Source organism: Atractosteus spatula, chromosome 5, assembly GCF_055471065.1.
Source record: "Atractosteus spatula isolate fAtrSpa1 chromosome 5, fAtrSpa1.hap1, whole genome shotgun sequence".
NCBI classification, from domain to species: Eukaryota; Metazoa; Chordata; class Actinopteri; order Semionotiformes; family Lepisosteidae; genus Atractosteus; species Atractosteus spatula.
Window position 1 is genome coordinate 11,225,686 of NC_142710.1, and position 5,269 is coordinate 11,230,954.

Sequence of the window (5,269 nt, forward strand, 5' to 3'; positions counted from 1 at the left end):
CACTCGGGCGCTGGGCTGCGGAGCAGATGCGGATGTCGCGGAGCGGCGGCGGAGGCGCAGAGGAAGGTATTTGAGTTTGACCCGCAGGACCGGATGAGCAGCTCCCGGGCCAGCGACAGCGCGCTGATGCCGAGCTCGTCGTCATGTCAGGCGGGCCGGTTCGGGCCGGACCGGTCCGGGCCAGCGGACGGGCGGACCGCGCCGCGCTGTGCTGCACTGCAGTGCGCGCCCCCGGGCAGTCGGCTGGTTCCGAGCGGCGCGGCGCGGCGCGGCTCGGCTCGGCTCGGCTGCAGGTCCCGGTCGCTGCTGCTGGCGAGCCCTGCGCTGTCGTGACGGGCTCCGGAGTCACAGCGAGTGTATTACATCCGCCCGCTAGAGATCTGTCTGTCTCTCCGCGACTGGCTGCCTGTCTGTCTGCGTCCTGACACTGTCTCTCTCTCTCTGTCTGTCTGCGTCCTGTCTCTCTGCCTGTCTGTCTGCACGGGACTGACTTACTGTCTGTCTACGTCCTGACACTGTCTCTCTGCACAGGACTGACTTACTGTCTGTCTCTCTGCACAGGACTGACTTACTGTCTGTCTCTCTGCACGGGACTGACTTACTGTCTGTCTGCCTGTCTGTCTACGTCCTGACACTGTCTCTCTCTCTCTCTGTCTGTCTGCATCCTGTCTCTCTGCCTGTCTGTCTGCACGGGACTGACTTACTGTCTACGTCCTGACACTGTCTCTCTGCCTGTCTGTCTGCACGGGACTGACTTACTGTCTGTCTGTCTACGTCCTGACACTGTCTCTCTGCACGGGACTGACTTACTGTCTGTCTCTCTGCATGGGACTGACTTACTGTCTGTCTGTCTGCCTGTCTGTCTACGTCCTGACACTGTCTCTCTGCCTGTCTGTCTGCACGGTACCTAACCTACAGTCTGATTTACTGTCTGCCTGCCTCTCTGTCTGTCTGTCTGTCTGCTTGTCCATCTATCTACTTTCCTGTCTGTCTGTCTGTCTGCTTGTCCATCTATTTACTTTCCTGTGTGTCTGTCTGATACCCGACCTCCTGTCTGTCTGTCTGTCTTTCCACACTGGCAGGGCTGAGCTCTGACAGTTTCTGCTCTGTGTCGATGTGACCATCTGTCTGTACCTGCCTGACCAGGAGCTCATCAAATATTGATGAACCCCTCCCGGGTTTCAAAGAGAAAAGAGAAAGGAGAGAGAGAGGGGAGACAGGAGAAAGGAGAGAGAGAGGGGAGACAGGAGACAGGAGAGAGAGAGGGGAGACAGGAGAGAGAGAGGGGGGAGAGAGGAGAGGGGAGAGAGAGGGGAGACAGGAGAAAGGAGAGAGAGGGAGGGGAGACAGGAGAAAGGAGAGAGAGACAGGAGAGAGGAGAGAGGAGAGGGGAGAGACAGGAGAGAGAAAGAGGAGAGAGAGAGGGGAGGCAGGAGACAGGAGAGAGAGAGAGAGGGGAGACAGGAGACAGGAGAGAGAGAGGGGAAACAGGAGACAGGAGAGAGGAGACAGGAGAGAGAGAGAGGGGAGACAGGAGACAGGAGAGAGAGAGGGGAGACAGGAGAGAGGGGAGAGGGGAGACAGGAGAGAGGGGAGAGAGAGAGAGGGGAGAGAGAGAGAGGGGAGAGAGGAGAGGGGAGAGAGAGAGAGGGGAAAGAGAGAGAGGGGAGACAGGAGAAAGGAGAGAGAGACAGGAGAGAGGAGAGAGGAGAGGGGAGACAGGAGAGAGGGGAGAGAGAGAGAGGGGAGAGAGGAGAGGGGAGAGAGAGAGAGGGGAGAGAGAGAGAGGGGAGACAGGAGAAAGGAGAGAGAGACAGGAGAGAGGAGAGAGGAGAGGGGAGAGACAGGAGAGAGAAAGAGGAGAGAGAGAGGGGAGAGAGAGAGACATCGTCAACGGCAGGACTAGAGGGGACTCTCTAGGCAGGTTCACCTACAGCTCAGCTCTGGGTAGCAGTGTGGTGGACTACGCCATCACCGACCTGGACCCCTCCTGTATCAGTGCCTTCACTGTCAGGCCACAAACTCCCCTCTCCGACCACAGCCAGATCACACTCTACATGAAGAGAGCACACCAGCACAGAGACACACTGACACAGCCCAGCCAGCTGTATGACCTCAACCAGGCGTACAGATGGGACACAGACAGCCTGGACAGATACCAAACTGCACTGGGCGATGACGAAATTCAGACACTGATGGACACATTCCTAAACACTCCGTATCAAACCAACAAATTAGGCATCAACTTGGCCACACAAAAACTAAATCACCTATTCCACAAACTAGCATCAAAATCTAAGCTAAAAACAACTAAATCAAAAAACTACCAAAAAACAAAAGCAAAAGAAAAGTGGTTTGATACGGAGTGCAAAAACATCAGAAATGCACTACGAAAAGTCTCAAATGAAAAACACAGACAACCACACAACACAGATCTGCGACTCAGGTACTGTGACATGGTAAAACTTTACAAACACACGCTGAAAAAGAAGAGAAACACATACATAGACAAACAACTTGCAGAAATTGAGGAGTCACTAAATCAGAACTGTTTCTGGGAGAAGTGGAACAACTTAAACAAATCAAAACCAGAAGAATTGGCCATCCAAAATGGAACAATCTGGCAAACATACTTTGAAAATCTGTATGAAAAGCTCCCAAATACAAATCAATCAGACCAAAACACCATTTATGAAAAACTCAAAATTTTGGAATTGGCTATCAAAGACAACCAAAACCCCTTAGACTCCCCAATCACTGAGCAGGAGCTACTGGACAAACTCCAGGCCCTCAGACCACGCAAAGCCTGTGGCCATGATGGTGTCATAAATGAGATGCTGAGACACAGCAGCCCAAAGTTGCAACAAGCCCTGCTCAAACTCCTCAATCTCATCATGACAGCCGGATGTTTCCCCGAGGCCTGGAACCAAGGACTGATCACGCCCATCTATAAGAGTGGAGATAAACTCGATCCCAGCAACTACCGGGGCATCTGTGTGAACAGTAACCTGGGGAAGGTATTCTGCAGTATCCTGAATACACGAATACTGGCCTTCCTTACCGAACACAATGTCCTGAGTAAAAGTCAGATTGGCTTCTTGCCAGATCACCGCACATCTGATCACATTTACACCCTGCACACACTGATAGACAAACACGTCCACCAAAAACACAAAGGAAAAATTTTTGCCTGCTTTGTCGATTTCAAAAAAGCATTTGACTCGATTTGGCATGAGAGATTGTTTTATAAACTACTCCAAAGCGGCATAGGGGGCAAAGTGTACGACATAATTAAATCAATGTATTCAGAGAGCAAATGTGCAGTGAAAATTGGAAACAAAAGGACTAAATTCTTCACCCAAGGCCGCGGGGTGAGACAGGGCTGCAGCCTGAGCCCAACACTGTTCAATATCTATATCAACGAATTAGCAGGAATGTTGGAGCAGTCTGCAGCTCCTGGTCTCACACTACACGACACAGAAATCAAGTTCCTGCTCTACGCAGATGACCTGGTCCTGCTGTTGCCCACAGAACAGGGGCTGCAGCAGAACCTGGCACTGCTGGAGCAGTACTGTCAGACCTGGGCACTGACAGTCAATCTGGACAAGACCAGAGTTATGGTTTTCCAGAAGAAAGCCAGACCTCAGGGAAACAGGTACAAATTCACACTGAACAACAACACATTGGAGCACACATCCAGCTACACATATCTCGGTCTCACCATCAGCTCTTCCGGGAGTTTTGACCTGGCAGTGAAGGCACTGAGGGAGAAGGCACTCAGGGCTTTCTACGCAATAAGAAAGAGGCTCTTCAACATCAACCCACCAACAAGAATCTGGCTCCAAATACTTGAAAGTGTAATCCAACCCATTGCCCTATACGGCAGTGAAGTGTGGGGTCCCCTCACAGACCAGGATTACACCCAATGGGACAAACACCCCACAGAAACTCTGCACATGGAGATCTGTAGAAACATCCTCCGTGTGCAGAGAAGAACTCCTAACAACGGGTGCAGGGCCGAATTAGGCCAGTACCCACTATTGATAAACATACAGAAAAGAATATTCAAGTATTGGCTACACCTAAAAAACAGCGACCAAAATTCCTACCACCACAAAGCCCTGCTGAGCCAAGAGCTGAGCCCAAAACAGAGCCCCCTGAGCCAGCTGGTCCTGAGGCTCACCGACCTGAGCCACACCGACACTAACCAGCCTCAGGACAGCACTGCTAGAGCACCACAACCCAGACTCAACCACATCACAGCACAGATCAAACAGCAATATCTCACACACTGGGACACACACACACAGACACAACATAAACTGGAATGTTACAGAACCTTAAACAGACAATACACACTAGCTGAATATTTGACCAAAATAAAAAATAACAAACAGAAACAGACCCTGACGAAGTACAGGCTCAGTGACCACAACCTGGCCATAGAAACTGGGCGACACAGGCAGACCTGGCTGTCCAGAGAGGACAGGCTGTGCTCCCACTGCCAGCGGGGAGAAATAGAGACAGAGGTGCACTTCCTACTGCACTGTGACAGATACTCTGGGATTAGAGAAACATTCTTCCCTAAATTCAGAAATCTAATCCCAGAGTTCCCACACCTGCCAGAATCACAACGGGTCCCAATCCTACTGGGAGAGGGAGGAGGGAACTCAGTTGAACTGGCAGCCCAGTATGTGATCTCCTGTCACAGCCTGAGGAACAGTGAGTCTGTCTCCCAATAATGCTCCAGCCGCCTACAGATGTCTGTAATATGTCTGTAGATTTTATTTTACTTCTATTTTTGTTTTGTTTCATGTAAATATCATTACTTTCATTTGCTTTGGCAACACTGATTGTACCCATCGGTCATGCTAATAAAGCACCTTGAATTGAATTGAATTGAATTGAATTGAGAGGGGAGAGAGAGAGGGGGGAGACAGGAGAAAGGAGAGAGAGACAGGAGAGAGGAGAGAGGAGAGGGGAGAGACAGGAGAGAGAAAGAGGAGAGAGAGAGGGGAGGCAGGAGAGAGGGGAGAGAGAGTGAAAGGAGCACCACTTCACTGGTTGAACAGTTAAAGCTCTTTGAACATGAGTGTGAATCTGAATACGAAGAGAGAGAGGAGAGAGAGAGAAAGATGCAGAGGAACAGTAATTCACTGTCTTTACCAACGAAGCTCTATGAATCTGAATAGGAGAGAGAGAGGAGAGACTGACAGAGAGAGAGAGGAGAGAGGGGAGAGACAGACAGACAGAGAGAGAGGAGAGACCA

The 5,269-nt window shown here is 50.9% G+C and overlaps 1 protein-coding gene across 1 annotated transcript in view; it reads left to right on the forward strand.

The window, feature by feature from the left end:
* Positions 1-5,269, forward strand: part of asphd1 (aspartate beta-hydroxylase domain containing 1) — a 17,770-nt gene continuing 12,501 nt past the window's right edge. The window contains exon 1 of the mRNA XM_088915187.1: positions 1-66. The gene's annotated coding sequence lies outside the window, so the exon portion shown is untranslated. The remainder of the gene's footprint in view (positions 67-5,269) is intronic.